Source organism: Oryx dammah, unplaced genomic scaffold, assembly GCF_014754425.2.
Source record: "Oryx dammah isolate SB20612 unplaced genomic scaffold, SCBI_Odam_1.1 HiC_scaffold_17, whole genome shotgun sequence".
In the NCBI taxonomy this organism is placed as follows: Eukaryota; Metazoa; Chordata; class Mammalia; order Artiodactyla; family Bovidae; genus Oryx; species Oryx dammah.
The window spans coordinates 15,967,804-15,990,347 of NW_024070201.1; the positions used below are offsets into that span (position 1 = coordinate 15,967,804).

Consider the following 22,544-nt stretch of genomic DNA (forward strand, 5'->3'; position numbering starts at 1 on the left):
TGGCTTACTTCACTCTGTATAATTGGCACCAGTTTCATCCATCTCATTAGAACTGATTCAAATGTATTCTTTTTAATGGCTGAGTAATACTCCATTGTGTATATATACCACAGCTTTCTTATCCATTCATCTGCTGATGGACATCTAGGTTGTTTCCATGTCCTGGCTATCATAAACAGTGCTGCGATGAACATTGGGGTACACGTGTCTCTTTCAATTCTGGTTTCCTCGGTGTGTATGCCCAGCAGTGGGATTGCTGGGTCATAAGGCAGTTCTATTTCCAGTTTTTTAAGGAATCTCCACTCTGTTCTCCATAGTGGCTGTACCAGTTTGCATTCCCACCAACAGTGCAAGAGGGTTCCCTTTTCTCCACACCCTCTCCAGCATTTATTGCTTGCAGACTTTTGGATCGCAGACATTCTGACTGGTGTGAAGTGGTACCTCATGTAGGTAGATTCTTTATCACTAAGCCATCAGGGAAGCCCATCTATATCTCTATATAATATCCTAACATCTCAATATTTAATAACCCTTGTGATAAACAGTCTAAGGCTTGGCAATATTGTTTTCCACATGATTTACATTCTTAGGCAGGAACTGGAATTTGCATTAATAGATCTACTAGGAGTTTTATCAGAAGAGCTTTCTTTATTAGGTAGGCATTTAGAACCCATTTCCCCTCATTTGGGAGTAGTTCCCAGGCTAAATCACTGTTCTATTTATATCCATGACCTCTTTTTCAATGTGCTGTATCACTTGAGCACTATAGAGGCATTCTTGAAAGAAGTAGTATTTGAGTCAGAAATACCAATCAAAATTAGTGTAATTAGATTTTTTTTAACGAAGGAGGAGTTTTTTGAAGTATTTTTATCAGTAATTCCTTAGTTAAACCTGTCTCCATTTGAACTGTTAAACCATTATGCACAATGAATATACTTGGATGTATTTAATAACAAACTTTGGGTCATTGAATACCTACTGTGCCACATGACTCAAAGCATTTGGTGTGTGTGTGTGTAGGGTTGGGGAGAGGTCAGCTGGGGGTTTTAATCTAAAGTTCTGAAAAATAAGGAAATATCTGGAGAAGATTTTACCCCCATGATTACAGTGAAAGTCAGAGGAGGGTTATATGAGAATGGCTGGAGTTCAGAATAAGACTGCTTTCCTCCATTCTGAAGGCTTATTGGCACTTTTTTAAAAGGCTGGGTAGATTTTATATATATTTTAACTCACATCATACATCAGAAGTCTTCACCATCGAGAATCATAAAATTTACCTGTTACCCGTGAGAATGCAGAAGTTGTTGTTCAGTCACTCAGTCGTGTCCGACTCTCTGTGAACGCATGAACTGAAGTGTGCTAGGCTTTCCAGTCCTTCACCATCTCCTGGAGCTTTCTAAATTCATGTCCATTGAGTCAGTGATGCCATCCAACCTTCTCATCCTCTTTCATCCCCTTCTCCTCCTGCCTTCAGTCTCCTAGCATCAGGGTCTTTTCCAGTGAGTCAGCTCTTCACATCAGGTGGCCAAAGTTTTGGACTTGCAGCTTTAGCATCAGTGCTTCCATTGAGTATTCACAATTGATTTCCTCCAGGATTGACTGGTTTGATCTCCTTGCAGTCCAAGGGACTCTCAAGAGTCTTCTCCAGCACCACAGTTCAAAAGCATCAATTCTTCAGCACTCAGCCTTTTTTATTGTCCAGCTCTCACATCCATACATGACACTGAAAAAGCCATAACTTTGGCCATACAGACCTTTGTAGGCAAAGTAATGTCTCTGCTTTTCAATATGCTGTCTAGGTTTGTCATAGCTTTTCTTGCAGCTTGTGCTTCATCCAACCCAGCATTTCGCATGATGTGCTCTGCATGTAAGTTAAATAAGCAGAGTGACAATATACAGCCTTGACTTACTTCTTTCCCAATTTGGAACCAGTCCATTGTTCCATGTCCAATTCTAACTGTTGTTTCTTGACCTGAATATAGGGTTCACACGAGGCAGGTAAGGTGGTCTGGTATTTTGATCTCTTTAAGAATTTTCCAGTTTGTTGTGATCTACACAGTCAAAGGCTTTAGCGTAATCATTGAAGCAGAAGTAGATGTTTTTCTGGAACTCTCTTGCTTTTTCTATGATCCAGCAGATGTTGGCAATTTAATCTCTGGTTCTTCGGCATTTTCTTTCTTTCTTTCTTTCTTTGTTTAACCTGCTAAGGAGTTTATTAAGAATAGTTATTCAGGGTAGAAATTAAGAAAAGAGACTTGGACTAGAGTGGAGGGCAGAAGTGATAAAACCAACAGGTCTGCATTGGACAAGGAGAACAAAGGAATCAAAGTCTGGTTAGAACCATGTGTCTAGATGAGAAAGATCAGGGTGGAGATAAAGGGGGTTAGGGTGAAGAGTTCCATTTTGGATAGGTTCATTTAGATGCTGTTGAGCCATCTAAGAGGAGATATCAGTAGACAACCAGCTACGCAGGATAAGAGATGACCATTCATCTAAGCTGTAGATGTGTTGATTCCTTGGGGGAAGAAGGTAGGTTAATAAGCAGAGGAACAGTTAAGGAGACCTGCAAAATTTCCACCCCATCTGGCCATCATCATATCATCACTACAAAGATACCTAGGTTCCTGTGGGCTAAGGATGGTCCCAAAGTGAAGTTCCCAGAGCCAAGTATAGCACAGGCCCATGATTCTTTATTTCCTGGGTTTGCAACCCACATCTAATCTGGTTGAGTAACTGTAAACACTGCCAGAAAGCCCAGAGTACTCCTACAGAAGCAGGCAGTCACTGTGCACGAGAGGAGCCAGATAGAGTCGCCTGCAGGAAGTTGTAGGCTGACAGCCACGGGCGTTTGTGCAACCTCCTTGAGAGGCCTGTGGGATGCTGGTCCATGTTGTAGGTTGAGCCTGCAACAGCTACTGCAGGACCATGGTTGGAAAACACAAATATGACCTTGTTTTCTTGCTTGGAATCATTTGGCAAGGACGAGTTCTAATCACTCGAAGGATAAATTCATAGTCCTAAAGTAACATTCAGTGTCTTTTTCATCATGATTTAGTAGCCATGGTAGCCTTAACATTTCCTAATTATTCTTCCAGATGATTCTGGATGCTTCCTTTGAGAAAGGGGCTTGCTTTGGACCTCTCTTTTCTGTGCTTCCACAGCACTATCTTACAATTATCTAATATCATTTACAATCACAGCTAGGTTTCCGGAGCTCTTACATGGTCATTCTAGCCTAAACTATTTACCCTCACCAGCTCATTAATTTTCACACAACTGTCTGAGACAGTTGCTATCAGTCCCATTCTGCAGATGAGGAAATTCTGGCCTAGAGATGTTCATTCACTACTCAGGGACAGTCTCCCACTAGACTACAAGTTCCAGGCTGGCACCGATGGACCAGCCATTTGCTTTTCCATGGGTCTGGTGACAAAACTGTGTCCCATGGTACTTTGCACGCCAGTGCTGCCATTGGCCCAGCCAGTCGGCTCCTTTATAAAAGTGAGGCGCTGAGTGGTTGCTCAGTTTCTTGGGCTTAGAACAGAGACTAGGTTTGTGACTGGAAGGCTTGGGCTAGTGCGGGCCAGATGCCACGATCAGTCATGGTTCCTGGGCGATAGTGATTTCCACGGGCACACCAGCATTCGTCAGGGGAGGAGGGCACCCAGGTCCGTGCCAGCTGCCAAGCCACTCCATGCCCCATGGCGCCCAAGTCTGTGACACGGCCTTCTTAGGGGACAGTTGTGGCATCTCAGCCAAATTCATCTGTGAAGAAGAAAGATGAAATGGGAAAGAACATCCAGGTGGTGGTAAGATGCAGATAGGGCGAGCTTGCAGGGTTCCGAGCCCTGGGCTTTGCTGCCAGGCTCCTTCCTGTACGGTCCAAGGAGAGGGATTTTGTTTACAATTTTCTGAAGGAGCCAGACCTTCCTGTTTCATAGTTTCCTGCGTTAATCAATTCCTGAAGTACAGTTTTACTTTCTGCTGCTAACGACTATTCTTTCAATATCATATTAGACATCTGAGAAACAAGTGTAGACACATTTTCTGGAATCGATGTGAGAGATCCAAGTGCTGCTGCAGTAATAGTGTCTAATGCAGAGACACTGGACATCAGCAGGGTACCAAATGAGGTCTTGTGAACTTCTAGCATGGACTTTTGTTTCGTGCTGATATCCTTAATTAATTCTTCCATATTATTAAACAGACTATTCAAGTTTTTGCCAAAAACATCTTGAGCTTCTTTATTATGCTGATCAACTGCCTTCTTATGATCCAGTTTAGAATGGAGACCAAATACATATTTTGTAGTTTCTCCGACTGTGTTAAGCAACCTGTTGGCAGCATCATGAAGTCTCTCTTCAGTACTTTCCAAAGCTGAGGTGATATATTCTTCTTCAACAAGCTGTAATTTCGTTTCCTGCAAATGTCTTTGAGTGGTTTCAAGTTCCAATGTCTTACTTTGCAGGTCAGATTTGCACTGATTAAGTTCATTTTTACTATCCATAAACAATTCTGTAACCCTATTTAGCTCTTCCTCAACAGTAGCAATTTTTTTCAGCCAATTCTACAATTTTTTCCTCTTGAACAGTTTTCCACTCATAGCTCTAAAATTTTCTTCAGATATGTACACTCCATTTTTTTTCAAGAGTTGCAGCAAGATCCCATTTCAGACACTCTATCTCTTCTGTATATTCCTTAATTAGAGCTTTCTTGGTGAGTTTCTGGTTAACCTCAGGCTTATTGAGTATGTTCTTTGCTCCATGAGCATATTCCAATGTACTCAGAGTTTCCTCCAGATTGAGAGATGCAGGAGAAACTGTTGCAATGACAGATGTTCTTGTATGTCCCCCAAGAGAGTCCTGGAGGATTCTAGTCAGTTTAGATTCTCGATAAGGAACATGAGGTGTTCTTTCTACAAGAGCAGTAATAATCCTTCCCAGAGTCAACAGGGACTGATTGATATTTCCAGCTTCCTGAGATCTCTTGTCAACTGCTCCAGAATGGCCAATGTTCTCACTGCGTGCAAGATCAACCAACTTTCCAATTTTAACAAGCTTCTCTCCATCAACTGTAGTTTCTTTCATATGTATTTTAACAAAGAAAACTGAGTGGGATCGACTAGAGTAGACATTCATCAAAGTTGCTGCAGCTGTCTTTTTTGCTGCCCCCTTCTCCAAAATTTGATAGACTTCATCCTTGTTGTGTACTGTAATTTCTTCTAAACCTTTGATTATCACTCCCCTCTTGTTATGGGGATCATCAAACATCTGCAGTCTCTCAGAAACATCAGAAGATGGATTAAGGAGATCAAAGAGCTGTTAATTTTAGATTTCCAATAGCGACACTTTCACTGAAAATTCAGTACCATTATCAGTAAGTTTCTCAAAAATCTGATGAAGACTATGTGGAATTATACCAACCAAAGGATCCTCCTCCCAAGTATATGCTTCCTTAGGGGACCTTTCACCTTCCATTGTAAAGGTTTTTCCAGTGCCGGTTTGGCCATTTGCAAAAGTAGTGCAATTATAGCCCATAATAACTTCATCCAGAATTGGACAAACAACACTTCAGTAAACATCAATTTGTTTAGTATTTGCTCCAAAAACCATATCAAAAGTGTATGTTTTACTTGAGCTTTTGTCCGCCAGTCCTCCAGTTCGAACACTAACTTCCTTCCACACATAATCACATTCTACTACCAAAAGGGCATTAGCTTTCCACTCTGCCAAATTAAATGGTCTGGGTTGCCTCTGCACAGCTGCAACCCCCTCTGCATTCGACTTCCAGGAAACCAGATGACCTTCGGGTCTCCGTCTCTCTTCTGCCTTTTCTAAATCCAGCTTGTACATCTGGAAGTTCTTGGTTCACTATTGAAGCCCTAACTTGAAGAATTTTGAGCATTACTTTACTATGCAAATAGCTTCGTCTTATACCTAAATTTTAACAGGCCTAAATGGGGTCTCAGTTCTGTTCAGTCACTGAGTCGTGTCTGACTCTTTGCGACCCTATGAATCGCAGCACGCCAGGCCTCCCTGTTCATCACTATCTCCCAGAGTTCACTCAGACTGACGTCCATCGAGTCCATGATGCCATCCAGCCATCTCATCCTGGGTCGTCTCCTTCTCCTCCTGCCCTCAATCCCTCCCAGCAGCAGAGTCTTTTCCAATGAGTCAACTCTTTGCATGAGGTGGCCAAAGTACTGGAGCCTCAGCTTTAGCATCATTCCTTCCAAAGAAATCCCAGGGTTGATCTCCTTCAGAATGGATTGGTTGGATCGCCTTGCAGTCCAAGGGACTCTCAAGAGTCTTCTCCAACACCACAGTTCAAACGCATCAATTCTTTGGCACTTAGCCTTCTTCACAGTCCAACTCTCACATCCATACATGACCACAGGAAAAACCATAGCCTTGACTAGACGGACCTTAGTCGGCAAAGTAATGTCTCTGCTTTTGAATATACTATCTAGGTTGGTCATAACTTTTCTTCCAAGGAGTAAGCGTCTTTTAATTTCATGGCTGCAGTCACCATCTGCAGTGATTTTGGAGCCCCCCCCCCAAAAAAATAAAGTCTGACACTGTTTCTACTGTTTCCCCATCTATTTCCCATGAAGTGATGGGACCAGATGCCATGATCTTCGTTTTCTGAATGTTGAACTTTAAGCCAACTTTTTCACTCTCCTCTTTCACTTTCATCAAGAGGCTTTTTAGTTCCTCTTCACTTTCTGCCATAAGGGTGGTGTCATCTCCATATCTGAGGTTATTGATATTTGGGGTCTAGAGATCTAATTTTTAATAAGTACTATTTGGGTGATTCTTATTCTGCTGATTCTGAATTTTTGCATTTGAAAGACTTGCTTAATGGACAGTTTCAACCTCAATGAAAAAATTGGATGAATTTAGGGCTTCAGCTAAGACATCCCTGTTGAAGATAGTAGAGTAGAAGGACATTCACTCATCTCTTCCTATAAGAGCACTAAAATCACAGCTAGCTGTTGAAAGACCATCAAGAGGAGGACATGGAACCCACCAAAAAGTGATTCCCCATGCCCAAAGACAAAAGAGAAGCTGCAGCAAGATGGCAGGGGGTGGAATCATTATAAAATCAAACCTCACACCCATTGTGGGGAGAGAGGAAACCCACAAACTAGAGAGCAATAATACCAAAGAAGTTTTCTTAATATTGTGAAGGTTCTGAGCCCAATATCAGGCTTCCCAGTGAAGGAATCTGGCAGAAAGACTAGGAATCTACAGATAACCTGACTTTGAAGATCAGTGCAATTTGATTTCAGGACTTCCCAGGACTGGTGGAGAGACCCCACTCTTGGAGGACACAAGCAAACATTGTGCACACCAGGACCCAGAGGAAAGGAGCAATGACCCTACAGAAGACTGTACCATACCTACCTGCTAGTGTTGGAGAATCTTCTGTGGAGGTGTTGGTTGGCAGTGGCTCACCATGGGGATGGGGACCTTGAAAGCAGCAGTCCTGAGTGGTACCCCTTGGATGAGCCCTCTTCCCTATGGACTCCAGGGCTGGTTTGCCTCAGGACAAACAAATGACAAGGAAGGAGAGCAGCCCCATCTATCAGCAGACAATTGTATTAAAGTTTTATTAAGCATTACCCTGCCCACCAGAGCAACAGCCAGTTTTTACCACTGCCAAGTCCCACTCATCAGTTAGCTTGCACAAGCCTCTTAGCCTGGTCCACCAGAGGGCAGACAGAAGAAGCAAGAACTACAATGCCACATCTTCCTGATGAAAACTACAATCACAGAAAGTTAATAAAATGAAAATGCAGAGGATTTCTCCCAGATGAAAGAACAAGTTAAAACCCCCAAAAAACAACTAAATGAAGTGGAGATATATGACCTTCCAGAAAAAGAATTCAGAATAATGATAGTAAAGATGAGCCATTATGTCAGAAAAATAATGGCTAAAATGCAGGAAAAGTTTACCAAATACCTAGAAGAACTAAATAAGAAACAAACAGATGAACAATATAATAGAAGGGATCAGTAGCAGAATAACTAGGCATAAGAACAGATAAGTGATCTGGAAGGCAGAATGGTGTAAATTATTGCCTCAAATCTGAATACAGAAAAAATAATGTAAAGAAGACATCCTAAGAGACCTCTGGGACAACATTAAATACACCAGCATTCACATTAAAGTGTTCTTAGAAGAAGAGAGAAAGGAACCCAGAAAATATTTGAAGAAATAATAGCTGAAAACTTCCCTAACATGGGAAAGGAAATAGTCAATTAAGTTCATGAAGTGCAGAGAGTCCCTGACATGATAAACTGAAGGAGGAAGACGCCAAAAACATAGTAATCAAACTTGGGAGTTTCTTGGTTTTTTTTTTTTTTTTTTGAAAAGAAAAAAAAAGATAAAGACAAAAATATAATATTAAAAGCAAAAAGGGGTAAATGACAAATAACATACAGTGGAGTTCCTATACTGTTATCAGCGCATTTCTCAACAGAAACTCTATAAACCAGAAGGAAATGGCATAATATATCTAAAGGGATGAAAGTGAAGAACCTACACCAGGAATACTCTACCAAACAAGACTCTTGTTCAGATATGATGGATAAATCAAAAGCTTAACAAAAAAGCAAAAGTTAAGAGAATTCAGCACCACCAAACAAGCTTTACAGCAAATGCTAAAGGAAACAAAAGAGGAGGAAGAGACCTACAAAAAATAAACCCAAACAATTAAGAAATAATAATAGGATCATACATATTGATGATTACCTTAAACTACCTTAAAGGTAAATGGATTTCCTTAAATACAAATGGATTAAATGCACCAACCAAAAGACACAGACTGGCTGGGTAGATACAAAAGCAAGATTATATATGCTGTCTGCAAGACACGCACCCACCTTAGACGGAGGGACACTTGCATACTGAAAATAATGGAATGGGAGAAGATATTTCACGCAAATGGAAATCAAAACAAAGCTGCAGTAGCAATATTCATATCAGACAAAATAGACTTTCAAATAAAAATGGTTATACAAGACAAGGACAATACATAATGATCAGGGGTTCAATCCAATAAGAAGATATAACAATAATAAATATATATGTACCAAGCATAAGGGTACCTCAGTATCTAGGCAAATTAAAAAAAAAACACTATAAAATGAGAAATCAACAGTAACACAATAATAGTGGGAGATCTTAACAACCCACTTTCATCAATGATCAGATCATCGAGAGGGAAAATTAATGAGGAAACACAGGCCTTAAATGACACTTTAGAACAATTGGACTTAATTGAAATTTATAAAGTATTCCAATCAAAAACACCTGACTACATATTCTTCTCAAATGCACATGAACATTTTCCTGATTGAACACATGCTGGGCCAAAAGGAAAGCCTTTGCCAATTTGAAATATTTGAAATCATGTCCAGCATCTGTTCTAATCACAATGCTATGAGATTAGAAATAAACTAGAAGGAAAAAACTATAAAAAACAGAAACATATGATGGCTAAACCATATGCTACTAAACAACCAGTGAATCACTGAAGAAATCAAAGAGGAAATTAAAAAAATACCTAGAGACAAATGAAAGTGAGAACACAGAAGTCCAAATCCTATGGAATGCAGCAAAAGAAGTTCTAAGAGGGAAGTTTATAACAATACAATCTTACCTCTGGAAACAAGAAAAATCTCAAATAGACGACCTAAACTTATACCTAACAAATACAGAAGAAAAAAGCAAAACTTAAAGTTAGTAAAAGGAAAGAAATCATAAAGATCAGAGCAGAAATAAATGAAATAGAGGCCGAGAAAGCAATCTCAAAGGTCAATGAAACTAAAAGCTGGTTCTTTGGAAAGGTAAATACAATTTATAAACCTTTAGCCTGACTCATTAAGAACAAAGGGAAAGGACTCAAATAAATTAGAAATGGAAAAATAAGTTACAACTGACTCCACAGAAATACAAAGGATCATAAGAAACTACTATGATCAACTGTATACCAATAAAATGGACAAATGGAAGAAATGGACAAATGGAAGAAATGGACAAATTTTTAGAAAGGTGCAATCTCTCAAGACTGAACCATGAAGAAATAGAAAATATGAACAGACCAATCACAAGCACTGAAACTGTGATTTTAAAACTCCCAACAAACAAAAGTCCAGGACCTTATGGCTTCACAGGCAAATTCTATGAAACATTTAGAGAAGAGTTAACAACTATCCTTCTGAAACTGTTTCAAAATATGCAGAGAAAAGAAAACTTCCAAATTAATTCTGTAAGGCCACCATCACCCTGATCCTAAAGCCAGACAAAGATTATATGTATCTACATATATATACATATATATATATATAAATCAAAACAAAGCTCAGCATTTATGATTAAAAAAAAAAAATCTCCAGAAACTGGACATAGAGGGAACATGCATGCATGCATGCTGAGTTTCTTCAGTCTTGTCCGACTCTTTGTGGCCCATGGACTGTAGCCTGCCTGGATTCTCCAGGCAAGAAGGCTGGAGTGGGTTAGAAGGAACATAACACAACATAAGAAAAACTCCGTATAAAACAGACCTACAGCTAACATTTGACTCAATGGTGAAAAGCTGAAAGCGTCCCCTCTAAGTAAGAAAACAAGGATGCCCACTATCACCACCCTCACTCAACATAGTTTTCAAAGTCCAAGCTTCAGTAGTCAGAGAAGAAAAGAAGTAAAGGGAATCCAAATTGAAAAGAAGTTGAACTGCCACTGTTTGCAATTGACATACTATACATAGAAAAAGTGAAAGTGAAGTCACTCAGTCATGTCCGACTCTTTGCCACCCCATGGACTGTAGCCTATCAGGTTCTTCCATCCATGGGATTTTCCAGGCAAGGGCACTGGAGTGGATTGCTATTTCCTTCTCCAGGGGATCTTCCTGACCCAGGAATCGAACCTGAGTCTCCCTCATTGCAGGCAGACGCTTTACCATCTGAGCCACCAGGAAAGCTTACTATACATAGAAGATCTTTAAAATGCTACCAGGAAATTACTTGAACTCATCATTTAATTTGGTGAAGTTGAAGGCTACAAAATTAATACACAGAAATCTGTTGCATTTATATATACAAATAGTTAAAGATCAGAAAGAAAATTCAAGAAAAAATTCCATTTATCATGACATAAAAAAGAATAAAATAGGAATAAATCTACCTGGGGCTTCTCCAGTGGCTCAACAGTGAAGAATTTGCTGCAGTGCAGTAGCCACAGGAGCCGTGGGTTCTATATCTGGGTCAGGAAGATCCCCTGGAGGAGGGCATGGCAACCCAGTATTCTTGCCTGGAGAATCCCACGGACAGAGGAGCCTGGAACGCTACAGTCCACAGGGCCACATAGAGTCAGACATGACTGAAGTGACTTAGCATAGCACAGCACAAATTACCTAAGGGTATAAAGACCTGTACTCTGATAATTATAAGATGCTGATGAAGGAAAGCACACAGATGGAAAGATACACCATGTTCATGGATTGGTAGAATCAATATTGTCAAAGTTACTATACTACACAAGGCAATCTTCAGATTCAGTGCAATCCCTATCAAATTAACAATGACATTTTCTCCTCCTTACTGTGCCCAAATTTCCATGAAATTTCCCAGATATTACTTGAACATTCTCGGGGATGATATTCTAAAAGAAAGTCTAAAGAAATTATTTTAAATAATCTAAAGCTAAAATAATGTAATATATAATCTAAGAAGTTTGTTTATATCATCTTTATTTCTGGAATAATGTGGGGACTTTGATTATAAAGTGTTTAGAAAAGATACTGAGATAGATGAATTTAAAGTTTGATAAAAGCAAATATAATAATGTGTGGGATAGCAGTTGTTATATAATATTTTTGGTATTTAAGCCTTCTCTTTTATTTTCAGAGAAGGATGTAAGATTTTTCTGACATTTGCATAAGCACTATCTTTTCCATCTCCAAACTTAGTTTAGTCATCTTTATTTTTATTTAATGTCATTTAAGAACAGGTTAGAGATACTGAAAGTAAATGAGATGCACTATTTTAGATGTCTCTATTAAGAAAGACTGGGATAATTATAAAGGAATACAGATCGTAGTCATCTATTTGAACCGATTTTTGTTGTTGCTGCTGTTATGTTTATAGTATCTGCTTGTTTAACTGTATGTAACTCAAGAAAAGAGCCTAAAGAGCAAGTTAATTGGTATATAATTCTTTTACTTTCCCTGCTCCTTGTGAAAGCAAAGTTGACATTGTTTTGAAGAGAATCCAGTAAAATTTTTTCACAAGTATTCAATTCCACTGAGCCTGTATGGATCTAACTGATGTGAAGGAAGAGGAGAAAATAATTGAGCTTTAATGGAAAGCTGCATTACTAAGGTGTTTCATCCAAGATTTTCAGGTGAAAATGCAAAATATATCTTCAAGGAAAGAAAAACATCACAAGGATGTATTACTTGCACTTTACATACATCTATTTATTTGAAAACTTTTGAAAGATTACATATCCATTCATGTTCTCAATACTAGTTACCAAGTATTTCTGACCCTTCTCTGGGCACAAGGTTGGTTGCATTTCCCCATCTTCTTTCTGTTAAAAATGGTCATGATATAACTTACTGTTGTGAATTAATCATGAGAAAAGCTATATTTGTCACATTTGGGAGAAAACTATAAGAGCTAGTGTACAATCGGAACCTCTTTTCTTCAGCCATGGCAACCAACTTCAGATGAGGAGGTTCTGTTAGCATTATCCCTGGAGTGAAGAAATGTGGCCCCAGATTTCTCTCCTCTACCCCAATTCTTTAACCGACATGAATATGCAACATCAATCAGAAATAAACCTTTGTTATTTTAGTACATTATGATTTGAAGGTTGTATTGACACTGAAGCATAACCTAGGTTGGCATGATGAAAAAAACATCATTTATATATATATTTTTTCTTTATGGTGAATGTCTACGAATAATTGTGGGACTTGCCTTGTGATTAAGAATCCACCTGCTAATGCAAAGGACATGAGTTTGAGCCCTGGTCCAGGAAAATCCCACATGCAACTAAGCCTGTGGACAGAAACTACTGAAGCCCACACACATAAAGCCTGTGCTCCACAACAAGAAAAAACCACTGCAGTGAGAAGCCTGAGTACCACAATGAAGCATAAACCCTGCTTGTCAGAACTAGAGAAAGCCCATGTGCAGCAATGAAGACCCAGCAAGGCCATAAATAAATAATCTTTTTAGAGTAATTTTGAGAATTTCATATCTGAATATATGTTTTCTTACATCTATCTTAAACCAAGTTCTTGATCCTATTATTTCTGATAGCCAGTATGACTTTAAATATTTGGAAACTAAATATTATGAAATCTTACATGATCATGTATTGACTTTGATGTGAATTTCTTATATTTATGTTGTGCACTTCATTGGATTTATTTGTTATATCATTCTGTAACATATTAGTCTATCTCATCCATACTATTACAAGCTATATACCTCAGATGAAAGTACAACATACACCTAACTAATCTTTATATATTCCTGTGTTACAAATTCTAGAAATACACATTTAGATGCTGATAAGTTTGATGATGATAGAGACTCCAAAAAGAGATCATACTCCAGCAACATGCATGTTCAGAATGACTGCAGAGCAATTCAATTTATACAAATAATTTACTGCCTATATGTTCTAATATTTGAAAATCAGAAGTAAGTTTATAATTATATAACTAACAGCATTCTACGCTTTTTAATTGTATAGAAATACAAAGGTATGAGATAAATGTGGTGGTTAGCAAAAGACATTGAGTTTTTAAGGGAAAATGGACCAGGCCACTCTTCCCTAGTGAAAGTTCTTTGGTGGACATATATTTTAGTGTTTAGGATAAAACTTTTGCTGACTCACACTGCATCATCTCTCTGTTCTTATCATACAATCTTAATTTCCATTTTCTAGCATCAGATAATGGATCTTGAAGTGAAGATTCAGAAATTCATGATAGGTCCAAGGGTATCTGAATCATTTTTTATGCATATTTCCTGAATGATTCTGAAAATCGAGTGATAATTTTGGTATCCCGATTTCATGAGATTCATGTTCCTTTAAATGTAATAGAATTTAATGCAATAAAGCTTTTTAATGTTAAAGTGTTAGGATGCATTCATATGAAATCTATATATTCCTATTAAGGGTCAAGAAGATCCCCTGGAGAAGGAAATGGCAACCCATTCCAATATTCTTGCCTGGGAAATCCCATGAAGAGAGGAACCTGGCAGCTACAGTCTATGGGGTCTCAAAGAGTAGGACACAGTTAGCAACTAAACAACGGTAACAGCAAAATTAAATCTTACCCAATAGAATATATTGTAATTCTTATCATAATAGAAGCATCTCCAGTAATTTAGAGGTATCTTTTATCATACCCAGATCTCCGTTGTACATAAGACTAATAGGTGTTTATAAAATAAATGGGGCAAATTAGCAAATAATTGGAATAACTTATTTTAATTATATTTTGTTTTTAAATTTTATAATTATAATTTTAAAATTACATTGTGCATTATAGTTTATCATTTATAATTATGTGTTATTTTAATTATATTTAATAGTTCAGTATGCTTCCCTTGAGAATTCCATGAACAGTATGAAAAGGCAAAAAGATATGACACTGAAAGGTGAACTGCTCAGGTTGGTAGGTGCCCAATATAGTACTGGAGTGGAGAAATAGCTCCAGAAAGAATGAAGAGGCTGAGCCAAAGTGAAAAAAAATGCCCAGTTGTGGAAGTGACTGGTGATGGAAGTAAACTATGATGCTGTAAAGAACAACATTGCGTAGGAACCTGGAATGTTAGGTCCATGAGTCAAGATAAATTGAAAGTGACCAACCAAGAGATTGTAAGAGTGAATATTGACATGTTAGGAATCCGTGAACTAAAATAGATTGGAATCAGTTCAGTTCAGTTGCTCAATCATGGCTGACTTTTTGTGACCCCATGAACTGCAGCAGGCCAGGCCTCTTGTCCATCTCCAACTCCCAGAGCCTACCCAAAATCATGTCCATTGAGTCAGTGATGCCATACAACCATCTTATCCTCTTTTGTCCCCTTCTCCTCCTGCCCTCAATCTTTCCCAGCATCAGGGTCTGTTCTAATGAGTCAGCTCTTCGCATCAGGTAGCCAAAGTATTGGAGTTTCAGCTTCAACATCAGTCCTTCCAATGAAAACCCAGGACTGATCTCCTTTAAGATGGACTGGTTGGATCTCTTTGCAGTCCGAGGGACTCTCAAGAGTCTTCTAAAACACCACACTTCAAAAGCATCAATTCTTTGACGCTCAGCTTTCTTTATACTCCAACTATCACATACACACATGACTACTGGAAAAACCATAGCCTTGACTAGTTGGACATTTGTTGGCAAAGTAATGTCTCTGCTTTTTAATATGCTATCTAGGTTGGTCATAACTTTCCTTCCAAGGAGTAAGTGTCTTTTAATTTCATGGCTGCAATCACCATTTACAGTGATTTTGGAGCCCCCCAAAATAAAGTCAGCCACTCTTTCCACAGTTTCTCCGTCTATTTGGCATAAAGTTATGGGACCAGATGCCATGATCTTAGTTTTCTGAATGTTGAGCTTTAAGCCAACATTTTTACTCTCATCTTTCACCTTCATTAAGAGGCTCTTTAGTTCTTCATTTTCTGCTATAAGGGCGGTGTCAACTGCATATCTGAGATTATAGATATTTCTCCCAGCAATCTTGATTCCAGTTTGTGCTTCATCAGTCCAGCGTTTCTCATGATGTCCTCTGCATAAAAGTTGAATAAGCAGGGTGACAATATACAGCCATGATGTACTCCTTTTCCTATTTGGAACCAGTCTGTTGTTCCACGTCCAGTTCTAAATGTTGCTTCCTGACCTGCATACTGGTTTCTCAAGAGGCAGGTCAAGTAGTCTGGTATTCCCATCTCTTTCAGAATTTTCCACAGTTTATTGTGATCCACACAGTCAAAGGCTTTGGCATAGTCAATAAAGCAGAAGTAGATGTTTTTCTGGAACTCTCTTGCTTTTTTGATGATCCAGCAGATGTTGGCCATTTGATCTCTGATTCCTCTGCCTTTTCTAAAACCAGCTTGAACATCTGGAAGTTCACGGTTCACGTATTGCTGAAGCCTGCCTTGGAGAATTTTGAGCATTACTTTACTAGCGTGTGAGACGAGTGCAATTGTGTGGTAGTTTGAGCATTCTTTGGCATTGCCTTTCTTTGGGATTGGAATGAAAACTGACCTTTTCCAGTCCTGTGGCCCCTGCTGTTTTCCAAATTTGCTGGCATGTTGAGTGCAGCACTGTCACAGCATCGTCTTTTAGGATTTGAAATAGCTCCACTGGAATTCCATCACCTCCACTAGCTTTGTTCATAGTGATGCTTCGTAAGACCCACTTGACTTTATATTCCAGGATGTCTGGCTCTAGGTGAGTGATCACACCATCATGATTAACTGGGTTGTGAAGATCTTTTTTGTACACTTCTGTGTATTCTTGCCACATCTTCTTAATATCTTCTGTTTCTGTCAGGTCCATACCATTTCTGTCCTTTATCGAGCCCATCTTTGCATGAAATGTTCCCTTGGTATCTCTAATTTTCTTGAAGAGATATCTAGTCTTCCCCGTTCTATTGTTTTCCTCTATTTCTTTGCATTGATCACTGAGGAAGGCTTTCTTATCTCTCCTTACTATTTTTTGGAACTCTGCATTCAAATGGGTATATCTTTCCTTTTCTCCTTTGCTTTTCACTTCTCTTCTTTTCACAGCTATTTGTAAGGCCTCCCCAGACAGCCATTTGGCTTTTTTGCATTTCTTTTCCTTGGAGATGGTCTTGATCCCTGTCTCCTGTACAATGTCACGAACCTCTTTCCATAGCTCATCAGGCACTCTATCAGATATAGTCCCTTAAGTCTATTTCTCACTTCCACAGTATAATCATAAGGGATTTGATTTAGGTCGTACTTAAATGGTGTAGTGGTTTTCCCCACTTTCTTCAATTTAAGTCTGAATTTGGCAATAAGGAGTTCATGATTTGAGCCACAGTCAGCTCCTGTTCTGGTTTTTGCTAACTGTATAGAGCTTCTCCATCTTTGGCTGCAAAGAATATAATCAATTTGATATCGGTGTTGGCCATCTGGTAATGTCCATGTGTAGAGTCTTCTCTTGTGGTGTTGGAAGAGGGTGTTTGCTATGACCAGTGTGTTCTCTTGGCCAAACTCTGTTAGTCTTTACCCTGCTTCATTCTATACTCCAAGGCCAAATTTTCCTGTTACTCCAGGTGTTTCTTGACTTCCTACTTTTGCATTCCAGTACCCTATAATGAAAAGGACATCTTTCTTGGGGTGGTAGTTCTAAAAGGTCTTGTAGGTCTTCACAGAACCGTTCAACTTCAGCTTCTTCAGCGTTACTGGTCAGGACGTAGATTTGGATTGCTGTGATATTGAATGGTTTGCCTTGGAAATGAACAGAGATCATTCTGTTGTTTTGAGATTGCAACCAAGTACTGCACCTCAGACTCTTTTGTTGACCATGATGGCTACTCCATTTCTTGTAAGGGATTCCTGCCCACAGTAGTAGATATAATGGTCATCTGAGTAAAATTCACCCATTCCAGTCCATTTTAGTTTGCTGATTCCTAGAATGTCAACGTTCACTCTTACCATCTCCTGTTTGACCACTTCCAGTTTACCTTGATTCATGCAACTAACATTCCAGGTTCCTATGCAATGTTGTTCTTTACAGCATTGGACCTTGCTTCTATCACTAGTCACATCTACAACTGGGTTTTATTTTTGCTTTGGCTCCACTCCTTCATTCTTTCTGAAGTTATTTCTCCACTGATCTCCAGTAGCATATTGGGCACTTACCGACCTGGGGAGTTCATCTTTCAGTGTCCTATCTTTTTGCCTTTTCATACTGTTCTCAAAGCAAGAATACTGAAGTGGTTTGCCATTCCTTTCTCCAGTGGACCACCATGACCTGTCCATCTTGGGTGGCCCCCCACCACATAGCCTAGTTTCATTGAGTTAGACAAGGCTGTGGTCCGTGTGATCAGATTGGCTAGTTTTCTGTGATGGTGATTTCAGTCTGGCTGCCCTCTGATGTCCTCTCTCAGCCCTACCATCTTACTTGGGTTTTTCTTACCTTGGACATGGAGTATCACTTCACGGCTCCTCCAGCAAAGCACAGCCACTGCTCTTTACCTTGGATGTGGGGTATGTCCTCACGGCAACCGCTCCTGACCTTGGACATGGGGTATCTCCTCTCTGCCACTCACCGCTCTTGCACCACCCAACCGCCACTAGCCACTCCTGTGCCTCAGCTGCCACTCGCCAGAATAGGACTGGAATAGGCGAATTTAATTCAGGTGACCATTATACCTACTACTGTGGGAAAGAATACATCAGAATAAATGGAGTAGCTCTCATAGTCAATAAAAGAGTCCTAAATGCAGTACTTCAGTGTAATCTCAAAAGCAACCAAATGATCTCTGTTCATTTCCAAGGCAAACCATTCAATATCACAGTAATCCTAGTCTATGCCTCTAACCACTAATGCTGAAGAAGTTGAAGTTGAATGGTTCTGTGAAGACCTACAAGACCTTCTAGAGCTAACATGAAAAAAAGGTGTCCATTTCATCACAGGAGAATGGAATGCAAAAGTATGAAGTCAAGAGATACCTGGAGTAACAGGCAAGTTTGGTCCTGGAGTATGAAATGAAGCAGGGCAAAAGCTGGCAGAGTTTTGCCAAGACAATGCACTGGTGATAGTAAACACCCTCTTCCAACAATGCAAGAGATGACTCTACATATAGACATCACTAGATGGTCAATACAGAAATCAGAATAAGTATATTCTTTGTAGCCGATGACAGAGAAGCTCTAAACAGTCAGTAAACACAAGACCAGGAGCTGAGTGTGGCTCAGGTCATGAACTCCTTATTGGAAAATTCAGACTTAAATTGAAGAAAGTAGGGAAAACCACTAGACAATTCAGATATGACCTAAATCAAATCTCTTGAGATTATACAGTGGGAGCGACAAATAGATTCAAGGGATTAGATCTGATAGACAGAGGGCCTGAAGAATATGGACGGAGGTTCATAACATTGTATAGGAGGCAGTGATCAAAACCATGCCCAAGAAAAAAAAATGCAAAAATGCAAAATGGTTGTCTAAGGAGGTCTTACAAATAGCTGAGAAAAGAAGAGAGTGAAAGGCAAAGGAGAAAGCTTTGCCATATGAATGCAGAGTTTGAACGAATAGCAAGGAGAGATAAGAAAGCCTTCCTAGGTGATCAATGCAGAGATATAGAGGAAAACAATAGAATAGGAAAGACTAGAGATCTCTTCAAGAAAATTCGAGCTACCAAGAGAACATTTCATTCAAAGATGGGCACAATAAAGGACAGAAACAGCATGGACCCAAAAGAAGCAGAATATATTAAGAAGAGGTGGCAAGAATGCACAGGAGAACTATCCAAAATACACAGAACTATCCAAAACACCCTCTTCTTGTTGGAAGAGGGTGTTTGCTATCACCAGTACATTGTCTTGGCAAAACTCTGCCAGCTTTTGCCCTGCTTCATTTTGCACTCCAGGACCAAACTTGCCTGTTACTCCAGATATCTCTTGACTTTCTACTTTTTCATTCCAGTCTCCTGTGATGAAATGGACATCTTTTTTTTTTTTTTTTTGGTGTTAGCTCTCTGGGTCATTATGTTAATGACCCAGATAACCATGATTGTGTGACCACTCACCTAGAGCCACTTCAAACTTCCTGGATTGTGAAGTCAAACGGGCCTTAGGAAGCATCACTACAAACAAAGCCAGTGGAGGTAATTGGACTCCAGCTGTACTAGTTCAACTCCTAAAAGATAATGTAGTGAAAGTGCTACACTTAATATGTCAGCAAATTTGGAAAACTCAGCAGTGGCGACAGAACTGGAAAAGGTCAGTTGTCATCCCAATCTCAATGAAAGACAATGCCAAAGAATGTTCAAACTACCACACAATTTTACTCATCTCACACTCTAGCAAAGTAATGCTCAAAATTCTCCAAGCTAGGCCTCAACAATATGTGAACTGAGAATTTCCAGATGTTTAAGCTGCATTTAGAAAAGGCAGAGGAAACAGATATCAAATTGCCAACATCTACTGGATCATAGATAAAGCAAGAGAAGAAGCTGTTCCAAGATGGTGGAGGAATAGTATGGGGAGACCACTTTCTCCCCCACAAATTCACCAAAAGATCAGTTGAATGTTGAGCCACTTCCACAAAACATCTTCTGAATGGTGGCAGAGGACACCAGGCACCCAGAAAAGCAGCCCAATCTCTTCAAAAGGAGGTAGGACAAAATATAAAGACAAAAACATAGACAAAAGCTGTAGAGATGGAGACCTGTCCTTGGACAGAGTTTGAAGGAGGAGTAAATTTCCACACAGTAGGAAACCCTCTCACAGATGTGTCTGTGGGGAGCTTTGGAATCTCAGAGAGCAACAAAACTGGGGGGGGGGGACACAGAACACACACCTAACTTTAACTACTTGCAGAAAAGTGGCTTAGATGCTTGCATCTGGCAACAGCAAGTGGGGTCTGAACAGGAAAGTGTGGGCTCCATCATTGGTCCTTAGCATAAGGACCACCTTTGAATGCCCTGAGAATAATGTGTAGGACTCATGTGCCACAGCAGCCCAAACTGTGGGATCGCTGGAGACACACACACAAAAAGGCCCTTTCCTGTGGAAGACCTAACACAGCATGGTGACCCCTGGCACATTCACAGAATAAAGGATTGTGCATGCCCTAGTGATTACCAAAGGAAAGCAAGCCAGCTGCTGTTTAGGGCCCTCCCTCCCCAGAGGCAGAGAGGCAGGTGCACAACAGCCAGAGACAGAAGGCAAGGGGATCCTGCATCCTCAGGCCCAGAGACCGCATCTTCCACCAAACTGTAAGCAAGCTGAGAGTTGATAATGACGTCTTCCTGGGATCCTCGATGGTTCACATCTGCCAGGAGTGTCACAGCCTGAGATTAGCTCCCCAGAGGAGACACATGGCACACCTGGGGTGCACCCAGGAACCTCAGTCACCAAGATCAGAAAGTGTGTAAGATGCAAGGCCCACTTGGGACAGTGCGCTTGCCAAGCACCCAGTTGCCTGAGCAATTTGGACCTGGGAAGGTGACAAAACCGACAGCCCATCTGGGTCTGTGCCCTTGCAGAACACCCGAGAACCCGAGCAGCTTAGACCTGGGAAGTACATGAAACACAAGGTCCACTTGGGACAGTGCCATTGCAGAGCACCCTGGAGCCTGAGCAGTGTGGACCCAGGAAATTCATGCTGCCTTGGGCTCTGGCAAGCCCAGTGTGGTCCACCCACTGTCAGCACTCCCCACACATGCCAACGGAATTTGTTTGTAGTGACCATCTCTCTCCACAGCACAACTGAACAAGTGAGCCTAAATGAGTGGACACTTTCACCCCCTCGTGTCAGGGCAGAAGTTAGACTCTGAAGAGACTTGCAAACAGAAGAAGCCAAAATAAACAAAGAAGGGGGGACTTCTCTGGAAGTGACAGGTACAAGAGATTAGAACTGCAGTTAATGTTGAGACTGTGCATTTAAGGGGAAACTATAGACCTTGAGAACAAGTACAAGCCTGAACAAGGGACTGATAGTGAACTGACACCACACAGCATCTCCAAAGAAATTCCTAGATATATTTTTACTAACATAACTTTTTAATTTTAAAAATATTTTAGTTCCTTAATACTCCTTTAACTTTCATTTTTATAGCCTACTATTTATTACCTTTCCAAAAAAAAAACCTATATTTCTTAAAAAACAATTCCATATATATTTTTTAATTTGGGGGATCGATTTTGTTTTGTATTTTTTATATTGTATTTTTGAAACTCTAATGTCTATTCTAGGTTTTTAATCTCTGCTTTTTATATTTGTTATCAATTTTTTACCTTTAAGAATCTAATCTTCAGTATCCATTTTCACTTAGGAATTTGATTACTGGCTTGATTGCTCTCAAAGGTCCAACAAGTCAAAGCTATGGTTTTCCCAATCGTCATGTATGGATGTGAGAGTGGGACTATAAAGAAAGCTGAATGCAGAAGAATTGATGCTTTTGAACTATGGTGTTGGTGAAGACTCTTGAGAGTGTGCAGCACTCTCCACATCAAAGAACATCCAGAGAGATTCACAGAGATACAAAGAAGAGAAGAGGGTGGAAAGAGATAGAGTGACCCAGAGGAGAAAAGGGAGAGTCTAAAGGGGAGAGAGCAATCAAGTTCAGTCGCTCAGTTGTGTCTGACTCATTGAGACCTCATGAACTGCAGCATGCCAGGCTTCCTTGTCTATCACCAACTTCCAGAACCTACCCAAACCCATGTCCATCGAGGCAGTGATACCATCCAGTCGTCTCATCCTCTGCCATCCCATTCTCCTCCTGCCCCCAATCCCTCCCAGCATCAGGGTCTTTTTCA

At 39.9% G+C, this 22,544-nt stretch overlaps 1 protein-coding gene and 1 pseudogene across 1 annotated transcript in view; one reads left to right on the forward strand and one right to left on the reverse strand.

Moving 5' to 3' along the window:
* The window catches only part of GUCY1A2 (guanylate cyclase 1 soluble subunit alpha 2), a 474,407-nt gene that overhangs the window by 306,804 nt on the left and 145,059 nt on the right, over positions 1 to 22,544 (forward strand). The gene's annotated exons all lie outside the window — the stretch shown is intronic.
* Positions 3,902 to 21,477, reverse strand: LOC120876039 (annotated as a pseudogene).